The 17,148-nt window shown below is 46.1% G+C and overlaps 1 long non-coding RNA gene across 1 annotated transcript; it reads left to right on the top strand.

Annotated features, from left to right (window-relative positions):
• The first annotated feature begins 107 nt into the window (after positions 1–107).
• LOC122236713 lies at positions 108–16,355 on the top strand. Its single transcript, XR_006214916.1, has 3 exons — positions 108–191; positions 416–520; positions 16,342–16,355. It is a non-coding gene; the product is annotated as an uncharacterized LOC122236713 (long non-coding RNA).
• Positions 16,356–17,148: the final 793 nt, after the last annotated feature.

Genomic DNA, 17,148 nt, shown 5'->3' with positions numbered 1-17,148 from the left:
CTGGCGGGGCTGGGGGAGGACGAGTGGGGGCAAGCGCCGGGTGCAGGTCCGGCCCCCTACAGGGAGAGGCGGAGGCCGGAGAGCAGCGGCGAGTGGGTCGCTCCGGACTAGCCGCCCCGCGCCCGCTCTCAGGATCCCTCTCAGCTCTCCAGCTTGCTAAGTCCCCTGGAGAGAGCCAAGCAACGCTTTTGGTATGAAGAGAGGGCAGGAGGAAAGGGGGAGGGGGCAGGAGGGAACGAGGGGTGGAAAGGTCGCTAGCTCCAAAGAGGCGGGGGCGCGAAGAGGTGAGTCTGCAGGGCTGGCGGGAGCGAGTTGCGGGGGCGGGGCGGGGGTGCAGAGCTGAGCTAGGCTAGCTGGCGGGGAGGAGTGAGCGTCGGCAGCCACTGGGGCTGAAGGCACCGCTCGGGTTTCCCAGCAGGTGGAGGATGGCTGCGGGACCTCCCGCGCCCTCTCCGGGAGGGAGGCGCGGCTCAGACCTGTTCCGGGCGAAGAGGCGGCTCAGCCCCTGGCTTTTTCAGGCGTGAGTGCGCAGGAGCTGCGGTTGGAATCTGCCCTCCAGGGAAGGGGGGATTCGCAGGGGTTAGGTAGGGACAGACTAAGTGGCTTCCACTCCAAGGCAGACTGAGACACAGTCTGATCAGGATCGCCCCTCCAGGGTGCCCGGGCCGTCTCGCCCTTCCCTTCCCCGACTGAGCCCTCTAGCCAGGCGCGCGTCCGGGGTGGTTCTACTCCCTGGGACTTGCCTAGGACCAAGACTGAGCTGGGAAGGCGGGGTGGCAAGCCACTGGCCCCAGGGTAAGGACCCCCGGGGGAGGGCCGTGGGAGGAACTGAAGTCAAAGAAGCCCAGGGGGTAGGAAGAGGCAGCAGACCAGGCCCAGGCAGGGGCACGTCCCACGTCCCGGAAGGTCTTTCCTTGGGACTCTCCCAGGCCCCAGGACCTGCCACTTGTGTCCTTCTAAGACCTCGCGGGGGCGTTCCCTGCGTTCTACAGGAGGGCACACAGCACGCCCAGATCCAGTGCAGCACAAAGCCTGGACACCTAGCCTCAGCCACCCTCCCGCATCTGGAGCTCGCGCGTGGGTCTCTGGAGTCAGCTGGCCCCTTGCTCAAGGAGCTCCCCAGACATCCTCACCCGAGGTGGTGCAGTCCGGCCTTGCTTCCTGGGCTTCCAGCCTCTGGTCCTTGCCCTTCAGCATTTCCAAATCTGCCCTCTCCACTCAGCTGATTCCAGCTGGAATCAGTTGGCCCTCTCTCATTTATCCCACTTCTTTCCTCTGCTTGAGTTTGACTCCAATAGCCCCAAAACAGGATTTGCACCAAAGTTGCTACACTGAATTTAGATCTCCACAAGCCCCTGTGTTTTGTTTTGTTTTGTTTTGTTTTTAAATTGCATTAACTAAGTATACACCTTGCAGTCAGCTGGGCGGTTTGCAGGGGAATGATGTCTCCACCACGCTCCCCTCCACTGGGCGTCAGTCAGGGGCTTCTCCGGGCATTTTCAAAGCACCAAAAAGTTGGGCCACCAATAAAATGACATAGAGGGTTCTCTAACCGAAAAAGCATGGTGGGGAGGTGGTTACTGAACTCCTTTGCAAGTTTTCTCAAAATGACAGGGAGTTTGGCTCACTGTGCCTTCTCTTGGAAGAATGTCACCTCCTGTCTTCTGAAAGACTAGCATAGAATGACCCTGTTCCAGCAAAAAATGAACCAGGCTGACACTGACCCAGCATATCCAGGAGTATGCCAGCCCTCAGAGACTCCCTGAATCGCGGGCTGTATTATGTCCCAAACCCACCTGGACAAAGTGTGAGATTGTTTAGTCTAAATGCATCAGAGCCATCGGAATGAGGTTCCCAAAATACGGCAGTGTGGCATATGGGTCGACCCACACCCACCACCACTGTGTGAACCTCTACAAACACAAGCATTGGTGTGTGAGAACTAATGATGGCTGACATCTGATGCCTACAATATACCCACTAAGCTTGTGTTTTCTAAAGTCACCTCCTCACAGATGCTCAAAGCATGCCTAGCATCTCGCAGACAATCTGGGAATAGTTGCTAAACCACTGGAGTGACTGATCTCCTGTAACTCTATCTCTAGGTGATACTGCGAGGCCCACACAACAGAGGGAGGGACTGAAGCCCAAAGCGATTAAACCAGATGCCCACAGTAGAGCAGCAAGGGACGCTACACAGTTGGCATCTGACCCAAGAAATGTGACTCCAGGGTCTGTGTTGTAACCATTGCAGGTAGTGCCTGCCTAAATTGGGCCTCCAGACTCCCTGTCCATCTGACATTACATTATGTATTTGGTTTTTGCCTATCTCCGCACATTGAACGGTAAACTCCAGGGCAGAAAGGGGCCTTGAGTCCTGCAGCATCTCCCAGCACCTACAGCAGCAAGAAGCATGAGAAACACTCAAAAACTATTTATAGGCTGTTTTGATGAACTTACTAAACTCTTATGCAAGACCCTTGGTGTGAAACCAAGGGAGGAAAGAAATGCAAACAACAGGGACAGACAATGGAGTTTCTGCTGTCAGGACCACACAGAAGGATTGGGATATTTCTAGGCACTAAATCAGAATTGGAAAGGACCCTTCCAGCAGGCCTGCCAAGGTCCAAGAGGCTGAGGCTCAGAGAGGTTAAGGTCTTTGTTCCAAGGTCACATGGTCAGCAAATGGGAAAGCCAGGGCTGGGTGCAGAATGCCAGACTCCTAACCTCTGCTTTCCTGCCTGCCCACCCCCACTGCACCCCACCGAGGCACCTCCCAGCAAGCATCAGGGCTGGGAGCCTAGGACAAGGGCCTGGTAGGAGGATAGGTCACAGACACCTTCCTGCAAGAGTTGGGGTTGTTCAGACACATTTAAATTTGATTTTAAACAAGACAGACAGAACAAAACAAACAAACAGAAAAAAACACCTTCGTGAAAAGAGACAAAATCTAGACAGAAAAGTCCATTTTAGAATCTGTCTCCAATCTGTAAAATATTGCCTGTCACCAGAATATTTGAGTTCGGTCCCCAGGGGAGATTTACTCTGGCTGCTATTCCAGGCTTTACTTAACAGAGACTGCCCCCTGTTTGTCACAAGGAGAGTGCAGGGAGCCTGCTTGGGAAAGAAGCCAACCTGATAGAAGGACCCTTTGTGGCTTATTTGCCAGATCCCAAACTTTAAACCTGCTATCTCTGTGAACTTCATCCACCCCAAATTCCCTTGCTGTTCCCGCCTGGAACATTGCCCACACCTGTTTCCCAAGCCTTTGAAAAATATGTACAAGAAGGGGGGAATCAGGTTCATTTTCCTCTCTAAAGGAAGAAAGCCACTTTCCTCTGGGTATGTCAACTCAGTAAATAGAGTCACTGCCTCCTAACAGAAGTGTGATTATTGACAACATGTCCCCATTTAGAAGATGTGGTTGAGAAAGCATTTCTGTAAGGGTTCCCGGTGGGGAGGGGTGCGGGGTGTGTGTGTGTGTGTGTGTGTGTGTGTGTGTGTGTGTGTGTGTGTAGGGATGGTGGTGGTTATTCACTTCCTAATTGAAACACCTGTCAAGTTCATAGAAGATGAAAAATCATCATCAAAGACCACCCCCACCACTACCCAAATGAATTCCTGCAAATGTGTTGAAATTAACATGCAGCTCTTCAGGAAAGTGCTTTCTATGAAAGAGATGATGACATTATTATTTACAACACAGGCACTTTTAGTATCTAAGGAAGAATCTCGTTGGCTCTAGGCTTAATTATGTCAGTCTGCAGCACAATTTGCAAGGAACCTGCAACCATACTCCCCAATAATTAAGGGGAAGGACCGATGTTACAAAGGAGGTTTGCTCACCAGGACTCGGAGCCCACGTCAGTCTATATGCAACTTCACAAATTAGACTCTCTGTGTTGTGGCCCTCACCGGAAGGCATTGATTCTTAATAGTCCTCATCGGGTGACTCTTAGGGTTTCAAAAAGGTTTCTTAGCAACTGTTAGCCTTGCAAAAAAGAAAAGAGATGACACACAAGCTGTTGGTTGCAAACCTTAAGAGCTGCCTGGGGGCTGGGGGAGATCAAAACTGGACCCCCATGTACAGAGGGCAAGGAGAGACCAAAGGAAGAGGCAGATGTCTCCAGATGGGTGGATGGTGGGGGTAATAAGCAAGGGAACTTACAAGGCCTGCCCTGGGCCCTGCAAGGCAAGTGGATCTCTCCACCTGCCTGCCAGAATCTTACAAGTTTATATTACACACAACCCGCAGTAGGGGTCAGTAGTATATCGTCCAGATGGTCTCAGCAGCACTTTGCTCTCTCAAGGCTGCATCCTTGAAGCAGACTCCTGGTGCCAGAACAGTGTTTGGAATATACATTGCAAGGATAGGGGAGGGGATGATGAGCCTCCGATTGCCCACCGCCAGCTCAGGGGTCAACTGAAGGTCATGTCCCCTCGATGACTTTCTCCAACAGAAGCCAAAATGTGGCCAGCACCTTGCCGTGCTGGGGCAACACGCTGGTTTGATATATTTTATTCTCTTGTTCTGAAAAGAGAAAGGAAACTACAAGAGAAGTGAAGTGGGTCTAAATTTTGGTTCCCCCAGACTACAAGTAGTAGGTGAGATGCTTTTTGGTGGTACCCAAACATGTTTGTAAATAATTTTATATTTATTGCTAATGTGTGTCAGAAAAAATTAATGACACATCAAACACTTGGCTTCAGGGGAAAAACATTTAAGGTGCACATCAATTTAAAGTCCATTTAAGAAGAAGAATAAATACATTATAGTATTTATTAATAAAGGAAAAATGCAGAAAATAAGATGAAGTGTCTTGTGTTTAGGAAACGTGGGTTTTGGTATGAGGACAGGGTTTCTCAGCTTCAATGCTATCGACATTTTTTTTTTAATGTTTATGTATTTATTTTTGAGAGCGAGACAGAGCGTGAGCAGAGCAGGGACAGAGAGAGAGAGAGAGAGAGAGGAAGACACGGAACCTGAAGTAGGCTCCAGCCTCTGAGCTGTCAGCCCTGACCCAGATGAGTGGCTCAGACTGGAGGACCGTGAGAACATGACCTGAGCCAAAGTCAGTAGCTTAACCGGCTGAGCCACCCAGGTGCCCCAATGCTATTGACATTTTAGAGTGGATCATTCTGTGATGGGGGGAGCTGATGTGGGGGGCTGTCCTGTGCATCGTAGAAGGTTCAGAGGCATCTCTGGACTCTACCCACTAGATGCCAGTAGCACCTCCCAGTTGCCACAACTAAACACAGGTGATGAGCAGACATTGCGAAATCAGTTGAGAACCGCCCCATGTTTAAATCCTAGTTCTTTCTGTATGAGGTTTATGACCTCAAATGAGTCGCTTAACCTCTCTAAGCCTCAGTTTCCCCACCTATAAGATGTGGATATGAATGGGTCTTTCCCGGGACACCTGGGTGACTCTTTCGGCTAAGCCTCTCTGACTCTTGATTTTAGCTCAGATCATGATCTCATGGTTGGTGAGTTCAAGCCCCATGTTGGGCTCCACGCTGACACCGAGGAGCCTGGTTGGAATTCATTCTCTCTCTCTGCCCCTCCCCCATGCGCTTGCTTGCTCTGTCTCTCTCTCTCAATAAATAAATAAATAAATAAATAAATACATAAATAAATAAATAAATAAATACTTTAAAAAAAGAATGGTGCTTTCCCCAGGAATATTACAAACACTCCATATCTTGCATAGAGCGCTTAGCACAGTGAAATGGAACTTTGGCAGTGCTTAGTAAACAGTCATTCTTACGACAGGAAACCTAAAGGAGCCTAGCAGGTGGTAGGCGCTGCGCTGAGTCCTGGGGAGACAGAAGGCTGAGACAACATCCTTGCTCTCCAGGATCTCAGATCTCCAGGACAAGATAGAATATAGAGGCAGGGCAAGCTTCCTGGGCATGCAGTCTGGACAGCCTTACAGCAACCCATGCTCAGGAGGGCCCCATGCTTCGCCTGCTGCTCTGCCATTGTCGTGAAACTCTTAAATGATTTCTCAACACGGGGCCTCACCAATTCTGCAGCGAGTCCTCTATGTAAGGGATGCAACTCTGGAAAAATGAGGGGTCAAGCATTTGGGAACTTACAGGGGGATGCTTTGCTCCGCCTACACAGGCAAAGGCATCTCTTAAAGTGTTGACATCAAATCAGTCCTAGCTTACATGTATGTAAGCATTCTCAGCAATGTAGCAAGAAGAATTTTTTTTTTAAGCAGGCTTTATGCCTAGTGTGGAGTCAAATGCTGGTCTTGAACTCACAACCCTGAGATCAAGACCTGAGCTGAGATCAAGTTTAACCAACGGAGCCACCCAGGCACCCCACCGCAGGAAGAATTTTGGTAGATTCTCTTTAAAAATAGTTTTCGCGGTGCCTGGGTGATTCAGTCGGTTAAGTATCCAACTTCTGATCTCGGCTCAGGGTATGATCTCACAATTCCTGAGATCAAGCCCCATGTGGAGCTCTGAGCTGACAGTGTGGAGCCCACTTGGGATTATCTCTTTCCCTATCTTTCTGACCCCCCACCAAAATAAATAAATAAACTAAAAAAAAACCCAGGTAGTTGTCAAATGTCAGTCCCAAGAACTATATTGAAGTTTTCCATAGTTAAGTTTCCACTGGTCCATAGAAAATTGAAAAAAATTATGGTTGATGAAATAGATATTCTATAAGTAGCTCTTTTAAAGGTTGTATACTCTATTTGTGTAACAATCACTTTCTAAACTATGTTAGTCTTGTGTGTGTGTGTGTGTGTGTGTGTGTGTAAATATTTCTTACCAGAGAAAAAATGGTAAACTTATCATGCCTAATCTTTGGTCATTTTACTATAGACGAAATATCAGAGTCTGGGATGACTAATGTGAGAATCTCACAGGTTTAGTTCATAAGTCAAGTGGTAGTTTGAGGCAATTCTATGAATAATTTAAGTCCCTCCAACTGTGCTGTGAAACCAAAATAGGATTTAGGGTCATGCATTTTCCAGCTAGCTACATTGGCTAAAAATGTGAGGTGTATCCATAGGAATCAGCTATGGCTGGATGCAAACCACACAACTCCCAGGACCCATGTCTCTCCGAATAGCCTGCTTGGAATTCATTCTCTCCCTCTGCCCCTCCCCCATGCACTTGCTTGCTCTTTCTGTCTCTCTCAATAAATAAATAAATAAATAAATAAATAAATAAATAAATAAACAAACAAATACTTTAAAAAAAGAATGGTGCTTTTCCCAGGAATATTACAAACACTCCATATCTTTTTTTTTTGTCCTTTGCTACATTATTTTTTTTTTAATATATGAAATTTACTGTCAAATTGGTTTCCATACAACACCCAGTGCTCATCCCAAAAGGTGCCCTCCTCAATACCCATCACCCACCCTGCCCTCCCTCCCACCCCCCATCAATCCTCAGTTTGTTCTCAGTTTTTAACAGTCTCTTATGCTTTGGTTCTCTCCCACTCTAACCTCTTTTTTTTTTTTTCTTCCCCTCCCCCATGGGTTTCTGTTATGTTTCTCAGGATCCACATAAGAGTGAAACCATATGGTATCTGTCTTTCTCTGTATGGCTTATTTCACTTAGCATCACACTCTCCAGTTCCATCCACGTTGCTACAAAAGGCCATATTTCATTCTTTCTCATTGCCACGTAGTATTCCATTGTGTATATAAACCACAATTTCTTTATCCATTCATCAGTTGATGGACATTTAGGCTTTTTCCATAATTTGGCTATTGTTGAGAGTGCTGCTATAAACATTGGGGTACAAGTGCCCCTATGCATCAGTACTCCTGTATCCCTTGGATAAATTCCTAGCAGTGCTATTGCTGGGTCATAGGGTAGGTCTATTTTTAATTTTTTGAGGAACCTCCACACTGCTTTCCAGAGCGGATGCACCAATTTGCATTCCCACCAACAGTGCAAGAGGGTTCCCGTTTCTCCACATCCTCGCCAGCATCTATAGTCTCCTGATTTCTTCATTTTGGCCACTCTGACTGGCGTGAGGTGATATCTGAGTGTGGTTTTGATTTGTATTTCCCTGATAAGGAGTGACGTTGAACATCTTTTCATGTGCCTGTTGGCCATCCGGATGTCTTCTTTAGAGAAGTGTCTATTCATGTTTTCTGCCCATTTCTTCACTGGGTTATTTGTTTTTCAGGTGTGGAGTTTGGTGAGCTCTTTATAGATTTTGGATACTAGCCCTTTGTCCGATATGTCATTTGCAAATATCTTTTCCCATTCCGTTGGTTGCCTTTTAGTTTTGTTGGTTGTTTCCTTTGCTGTGCAGAAGCTTTTTATCTTCATAAGGTCCCAGTAATTCACTTTTGCTTTTAATTCGCTTGCCTTTGGGGGTGTGTCGAGTAAGAGATTGCTACGGCTGAGGTCAGAGAGGTCTTTTCCTGCTTTCTCCTCTAAGGTTTTGATGGTTTCCTGTCTCACATTCAGGTCCTTTCTCCATTTTGAGTTTATTTTTGTGAATGGTGTGAGAAAGTGGTCTAGTTTCAACCTTCTGCATGTTGCTGTCCAGTTCTCCCAGCACCATTTGTTAAAGAGACTGTCTTTTTTCCATTGGATGTTCTTTCCTGCTTTGTCAAAGATGAGTTTGCCATACGTTTGTGGGTCTAGTTCTGGGGTTTCTATTCTATTCCATTGGTCTATGTATCTGTTTTTGTGCCAATACCATGCTGTCTTGATGATGACAGCTTTGTAGTAGAGGCTAAAGTCTGGGATTGTGATGCGTCCCGCTTTGGTCTTCTTCTTCAAAATTACTTTGGCTATTCAGGGCCTTTTGTGGTTCCATATGAATTTTAGGATTGCTTGTTCTAGTTTCGAGAAGAATGCTGGTGCAATTTTGATTGGGATTGCATTGAATGTGTAGATAGCTTTGGGTAGTATTGACATTTTGACAATATTTATTCTTCCAATCCATGAGCAGGGAATGTCTTTCCATTTCTTTATATCTTCTTCAATTACCTGCATAAGCTTTCTATAGTTTTCAGCATACAGATCTTTTACATCTTTGGTTAGATTTATTCCTAGGTATTTTATGCTTCTTGGTGCAATTGTGAATGGGATCAGTTTCTTTATTTGTCTTTCTGTTGCTTCATTGTTAGTGTATAAGAATGCAACTGATTTCTGTACGTTGATTTTGTATCCTGCAACTTTGCTGAATGTATCAGTTCTAGCAGACTTCTGGTGGAGTCTATTGGATTTTCCATGTATAATATCATGTCATCTGCAAAAAGCGAAAGCTTGACTTCATCTTTGCCAATTTTGATGCCTTTGATTTCCTTTTGATGTCTGATTGCTGATGCTAGAACTTCCAGCACTATGTTAAACAACAGCGGTGAAACAGTGGGCATCCCTGTCGTGTTCCTGATCTCAGGGAAAAAGCTCTCAGTTTTTCCCCGTTGAGGATGATGTTAGCTGTGGGCTTTTCATAAATGGCTTTTATGATCTTTAAGTATGTTCCTTCTATCCCGACTTTCTCAAGGGTTTTTATTAAGAAAGGGTGCTGGATTTTGTCAAAGGCCTTTTCTGCATCGATTGACAGGATCATATGGTTCTTCTCTTTTTTTTTGTTAATGTGATGTATCATGTTGATCGATTTGCGAATGTTGAACCAGCCCTGCATCCCAGGAATGAATCCCACTTGATCATGGTGAATAATTCTTTTTATATGCTGTTGAATTCGATTTGCTAGTATCTTATTGAGAATTTTTGCATCCATATTCATCAGGGATATTGGCCTGTAGTTCTCTTTTTTTACTGGGTCTCTATCTGGTTTAGGAATCAAAGTAATACTGGCTTCATAGAATGAGTCTGGAAGTTTTCCTTCCCTTTCTATTTCTTGGAATAGCTTGAGAAGGATAGGTATTATCTCTGCTTTAAACGTCTGGTAGAACTCCCCTGGGAAGCCATCTGGTCCTGGACTCTTATTTGTTGGGAGATTTTTGATAACCGATTCAATGTCTTCGCTGGTTATGGGTCTGTTCAAGCTTTCTATTTCCTCCTGATTGAGTTTTGGAAGAGTGTGGGTGTTTAGGAATTTGTCCATTTCTTCCAGGTTGTCCAATTTGTTGGCATATAATTTTTCATGGTATTCCCTGATAATTGTTTGTATCTCTGAGGGATTGGTTGTAATAAATCCATTTTCATTCATGGTTTTATCTATTTGGGTCATCTCCCTTTTCTTTTTGAGAAGCCTGGCTAGAGGTTTGTCAATTTTGTTTATTTTTTCAAAAAACCAACTCTTGGTTTCGTTGATCTGCTCTACAGTTTTTTTAGATTCTATATTGTTTATTTCTGGTCTGATCTTTATTATTTCTCTTCTTCTGCTGGGTTTAGGCTGCCTTTGCTGTTCTGCTTCTATTTCCTTTAGGTGTGCTGTTAGATTTTGTATTTGGGATTTTTCTTGTTTCTTGAGATAGGCCTGGATTGCAATGTATTTTCCTCTCAGGACTGCCTTCGCTGTGTCCCAAAGCGTTTGGATTGTTGTATTTTCATTTTCATTTGTTTCCATATATGTTTTAATTTCTTCTCTAATTGCCTGGTTGACCCACTCATTCGTTAGTAGGGTGTTCTTTAACCTCCATGCTTTTGGAGGTTTTCCAGACTTTTTCCTGTGGTTGATTTCAAGCTTCATAGCATTGTGGTCTGAAAGTATGCATGGTATAATTTCAATTCTTGTAAACTTATGAAGGGCTGTTTTGTGACCCAGTATATGATCTATCTTGGAGAGTGTTCCATGTGCACTCGAGAAGAAAGTATATTCTGTTGCTTTGGGATGCAGAGTTCTAAATATATCTGTCAAGTCCATCTGATCCAATGTATCATTCAGGGCCCTTGTTTCTTTATTGACTGTGTGTCTAGATGATCTATCCATTTCTGTAAGTGGGGTGTTAAAGTCCCCTGCAATGACCACATTCTTATCAATAAGGTTGCTTATGTTTATGAGTAATTGTTTTATATATTTGGGGGCTCCGGTATTCGGCGCATAGACATTTATAATTGTTAGCTCTTCCTGATGGATAGACCCTGTAATTATTATATAATGCCCTTCTTCATCTCTTGTTACAGCCTTTAATTTAAAGTCTAGTTTGTCTGATATAAGTATGGCTACTCCAGCTTTCTTTTGGCTTCCAGTAGCATGATAAATAGTTCTCCATCCCCTCACTCTCAATCTAAAGGTGTCCTCAGATCTAAAATGAGTCTCTTGTAGACAGCAAATAGATGGGTCTTGTTTTTTTATCCATTCTGATACCCTATGTCTTTTGGTTGGCGCATTTAGTCCATTTACATTCAGTGTTATTAGAGAAAGATACGGGTTTAGAGTCATTGTGATGTCTGTATGTTTTATGCTTGTAGTGATGTCTCTGGTACTTTGTCTCACAGGATCCCCCTTAGGATCTCTTGTAGGCCTGGTTTAGTGGTGACGAATTCCTTCAGTTTTTCTTTGTTTGGGAAGACCTTTATCTCTCCTTCTATTCTAAATGACAGACTTGCTGGATAAAGGATTCTCGGCTGCATATTTTTTCTGTTTAGCACACTGAAGATATCGTGCCAAGCCTTTCTGGCCTGCCAAGTTTCAAAGAAGAGATCAGTCATGAGTCTTATAGGTCTCCCTTTATATGTGAGGGCACGTTTATCCCTTGCTGCTTTCAGAATTTTCTCTTTATCCTTGTATTTTGCCAGTTTCACTATGATATGTCGTGCAGAAGATCGATTCAAGTTATGTCTGAAGGGAGTTCTCTGTGTCTCTTGGATTTCAATGCCTTTTTCCTTCCCCAGTTCAGGGAAGTTCTCAGCTATAATTTCTTCAAGTACCCCTTCAGCCCCTTTCCCTCTCTCTTCCTCCTCTGGGATACCAATTATGTGTATATTATTTCTTTTTAGTGTATCACTTAGTTCTCTAATTTTTCCCTCATACTCCTGGATTTTTTTATCTCTCTTTCTCTCAGCTTCCTCTTTTTCCGTAACTTTATCTTCTAGTTCACCTATTCTCTCCTCTGCCTCTTCAATCTGAGCTGTCGTCGTTTCCATTTTGTTTTGCATTTCGTTTAAAGCGCTTTTCAGCTCCTCGTGACTGTTCCTTAGTCCCTTGATCTCTGTGGCAAGAGATTCTCTGCTGTCCTGTATACTGTTTTCAAGCCCAGCGATTACTTTTATGACTATTATTCTAAATTCACTTTCTGTTATATTATTTAAATCCTTTTTGATCAGTTCATTAGCTGTTGTTATTTCCTGGAGATTCTTCTGAGGGGAATTCTTCCGTTTGGTCATTTTGGATAGTCCCTGGAGTGGTGAGGACCTGCAGGGCACTTCCCCTGTGCTGTGGTGTATAACTGGAGTTGGTGGGCGGGGCCGCAGTCCGACCCGATGTCTGCCCCCAGCCCACCGCTGGGGCCACAGTCAGACTGGTGTGTGCCTTGTCTTCCCCTCTCCTAGGGGCGGGATTCACTGTGGGGTGGCGTGGCCCGTCTGGGCTACTTGCACACTGCCAGGCTTGTGGTGATGGGGATCTGGCGTATTAGCTGGGGTGGGTAGGCAAGGTGCACGGGGGCAGGAGGGGCAGGCTTAGCTCGCTTCTCCTTAGGTGATCCACTTCAGGAGGGGCCCTGTGGCAGCGGGAGGGAGTCAGATCTGCTGCCGGAGGTTTGGCTCCGCAGAAGCACAGAGTTGGGTGTTTGCTCGGAGCGAGCAAGTTCCCTGGCAGGAACTGGTTCCCTTTGGGATTTTGGCTGGGGGATGGGCGAGGGAGATGGCGCTGGCGAGCGCCTTTGTTCCCCGCCAAGCTGAGCTCTGCCGTCCGGGGGCTCAGCAGCTCTCCCTCCCTTTGTCCTCCAGCCTTCCCGCTTTCGGAGCAGAGCTGTTAACTTATGACCTCCCAGACGCTAAGTCGCGCTTGCTGTCGGAACACAGTCTGTCCGGCCCCTCCGCTTTTGCCAGCCCGACTCGGGGGCTCCGCTTGGCCGGCGAGCCGCCCCTCCGCCCCGGCTCCCTCCCGCCAGTCCGTGGAGCGCGCACCGCCTCGCCGCCCTTCCTACCCTCTTCCGTGGGCCTCTTGTCTGCGCTTGGCTCCGGAGACTCCGTTCTGCTAATCCTCTGGCGGTTTTCTGGGTTCTTTAGGCAGGTGTAGGTGGAATCTAAGTGATCAGCAGGACGCGCGGTGAGCCCAGCGTCCTCCTACGCCGCCATCTTCCCTCCAACCTTCACAAACACTCCATATCTTGCATAGACCACTTTGCACAGTGAAATGGAACTTTGGCAGTGCTTAGTAAACAGTCATTCTTAAGACAGGAAACCTGAAGAAGCCTAGCAGGTGGCAGGCACTGCCCTGAGTCCTGGGGAGACAGAAGGCTGAGACAACATCCTTGCTCTCCAGGATCTCAGATCTCCAGGACAAGATAGAATATAGAGGCAGGGCAAGCTTCCTGGGCATGCAGTCTGGACAGCCTTACAGCAACCCATGCTCAGGAGGAGACGAAATACCAGAGTCTGGGATGACTAATGTAAGAACCTCACAGTAGGGTTTGTTCACAAGTTAAGTGGTAGTTTGAGGCAATTCTCTGAATAATTTAAGTCCCTCCAACTGTGCTGTGAAACCAAAATAGGTTTTAGGGTCATGCATTTTCCAGCTAGCTACATTGGCTAAAATGATGAGGTATACACCCAGGAATTAGCTACGGCTGGATGCAAAGCACACAACTCCCCGGACCCATGTCTCTCTGCTCCAACAAATGCCTATAAATACAGATTGTATCAGATAGTTTTTTCCATGTAACAAATCATCCCAACATTTAGTGGCTTAAAATAATAACTCCTTATTTAACCAACAGTTCCGTCGATTGGCAACTTAGGTTGGCCTCAACTGGATGGTTCCTCTGGTCTTGGTTGGACTCACTCATGCATTTGCTGCTAAACTGCCAGGTCACCAGGGTGCTGGTTGGTCTGGGACAGCCTTCATTTGGGACAGCTCCTCTCTGTCCCATGAGATTTCTCATAAGCCATCAGGCTAGCCCAAGCTTTTTCACATGATGCCTGGGCAGGGTTCCTAGTCACCAAAATAAAGCACGTGAGACTTATTGAGACCCAGGGTCAGCACAGGCACGTCATCACTGTGCCACATTCTGTTGGCACAAAACAAGCTACAAAGGCAGTTTATATTCAAGGAGAATATGGAAGAGTGGCAAGGCTGCATTGCAAAGGGACATGCATGTGGTGCCTGGGTGGCCCACTCAGTTAAGCATCTGACTTTTGACGTCAGCTTGGGGTATGATCTCACAGTTTGTGAGTTCGAGCCCCTTGTCAGGCCTGTGCTGACAGCGGGAGGCTGCTTGGGATTCTGTCTCTCCCTCTCTCTGCTCCTTGACCACTTGCTCTCTCTCTTTCTCTCTCTCTGAAAATAAAAAAAAAGAAAGAAAAGAAAAGGGACATGCATGCAGAATGTGTGAATCACTGTAGCTATTTTTTTTTATACCAACTGTCTTAGTCCATTTTGGCTTCTGTAACAAAATGTCATATACTGGTTGGTTTGTAAATAGTAGAAATCTATTTCTCACAGTTCTGGAAGCTGGCAAGATCAAGACACAAGCACAGACACATTCTGGTGACAGCCCTCTTCCTGGTTCATAGGTGGCACCTTTTCACTATGTCCTCACATGGCAGAAGGGGTGATAGAGCTCTGTGGGGTCTCTTCTAGAAGAACAGTGATTCCATTAGTAAAGATGCCACCCTCATGACCTAACCATCTCCCAAAGGTCCTAGTTTCTAATATCATCATATTGGTCCTTAAGATTTCCAGATGGGAATTTTGAGAGGGCAAAAATATTTAAAAAACAATTTTTTTAATGTTTGTCTTTGTTTTTGAGACAAAGAGAGACAGAGCATGAGCATGGGGGGTGGGCACAGAGAGAGGGAGACACAGAATCTGAAGCAGGCTCCAGGCTCTGAGGTGTCAGCACAGAGCCCACTGTGGGGCTTGAACTCACAGACTTGCTTGAACTCACAGACTGTGAGATCATGACCTGAGCTGAATCCGAGGATTAACTGACTAAGCCACCCAGGCGCCCCTGAGAGGACACAAACATTTAGAGGATAGCTTCAACCTACCAAACAGTTCAAATGGCATTACTACCAACCACGGTAGAATGAAAATCCCCCTATCACCAAGACTGCCTCACCGACAGTATTCCAGGAGAAACTTATACACACGTTTGTACTGTCTGCAAAGAAGCAACAGTCACATAACGTTATACAAGTTGTACTTTCACCTACATAATCAGAACCCCTGTACATTGGAAAGTTTGGTACCCAAACAGCCAGCCATGTGTCCAAACACTAAACCGGGAGGTCCTTGGTGCCTCCCTTTGTTTCAACTTCCATATCCTGTCAGTCACCAAGTTCTGTCAATTCTCCCTCCTGAACAAACATCAGATCCTTCCTTCCTGTCATCCCTGTTCCTCCTGTTTCACTTCAGCCCTCATCATCTCTCATGGTGACGATGACACTTCTCCCTAATTTTGCCTACCCCCCCTCATGTCCTCATCCTGAATCCAGTTGTCTTTCATTCACTTAACAAGCCTTTATTGAATGCTCACATCGTGCCAAGCACTCTGCTGGTGGTGGCAGATACAACAGGAAATAAGAGAGCCCCTAGTTTGGTAAAAGAAAGAAGCAAAAAAGACTTAATTTATCCGTCAGGGCAGGTCATGTGCTGTACTGCATAACCACAAAATCTCAGTGGCTTAACCCAGTAAATGGTGACTTAGGAATCCAGGTCTCTCCCATCATGTAGCTCCACCATCATAAAATCCTTTACTTTGAGCCATGTGGGAGCCATGTGGAGGCCATATAGAGCCATAAAGGAAAGAGCAGAAGGATGGAGTGAGGTAGTTTATGGCCATGCCTGGCAAGTGGCATACATCATTCCCACCATATTCCATTGGCTGAACTCGGTCACATGGTCCCAACTTAAGCACAAAGGACTCTGGGAAATGTAGTGTTCCTACATGCTCAGAGCAGGAAAGAGAGCTGGTGAGTGTATAACCAGTCCTTTCCTCAATGGATGATTGTCATGCATGTAACTGGGAAGTATGGCATCCTAAGGGAACCAGGGGCGGGTCTAATGTATTTACTATAGCCTTGGATTCAGGAAGGCAGGGCGGTGGGCTAAATAATGGCCCCCGAAGATATCCAAGTCCTAATCCCTGGAACCTCAAACCTAGTACCTGGCAGAAAGGACTTTGTACATGTGATTAAGGATCTTGAGACAGAGAAATTGCTCTGGATTATCCAAGGGGGCCCTAACTGTAATCATGAGTGTTCTTCTAACAGGTAGATGGAGGGAGAGACCAGGGAAGAGAAAAGGGAGATGGGATGACAGAAGCAGAGACTGGAGTGATGTGCTTGAAAATGGAGGAAGGGTCAATAAGCCCCACAAGCTAAAAAGCTGGGAAAGGCAAGGAACAGATTATCTCTTGGAACCCCCAGAAGGAATCAGCCTGCCAACACCTTGCTTTTAGGCTGTTAAGGCTCAATTTGAACTTCTGGCCTCTGCAAGTATAAGAGAATAAAGTTTTCTTGCTTTCAAATACTGAATTGGTGGTAATTTGTGACAACAACAAGAGGAAACTAATACAAGCAGTTATGCCTACACTAAGTTCCAGATAAGGATCACACATTAGTGAGCTAGGCAAAAAGACTGGAAGACAGGGCCAGAAGTGGAAGTTAAGGCTGAAGGGTAGCAAGGTCCAGATCCAACAGGATTTGCCAGGGAGGAGAGGGAGGGGAGGAGGGCAGTGAATTTAAGCCTGAGGGCACCAGAAAGCCATTGAAGCAGGAGTGACCTGACCAAGATCTGCATTTTCGCATGATAACCCCACCTGCTCTGTGGAGAACACATCAGGGGAACCAGTGCTGGTGGCAGAAGATAGTCATTTATTTGCTTTATCCCAGGAGAAAAGTAGAAAGGCAATATTCCAGGGTCCTGGCAATATGTAGTGGAATCAACGGGACGTGGTGATGGCCCGCCTCTGATAAGAGACATCCACTCCATCAGCAACATCAGCTGCACCAACTCTGATGGTCGATGGTACCTGCAGAGGACGTAACCTGCTTAGCCACCTATCCGGAATTGAGACA

Source organism: Panthera tigris, chromosome A2 (genome assembly GCF_018350195.1).
Source record: "Panthera tigris isolate Pti1 chromosome A2, P.tigris_Pti1_mat1.1, whole genome shotgun sequence".
Classification (NCBI taxonomy): Eukaryota; Metazoa; Chordata; class Mammalia; order Carnivora; family Felidae; genus Panthera; species Panthera tigris.
This window is presented reverse-complemented; position numbering and strand designations above follow the sequence as displayed.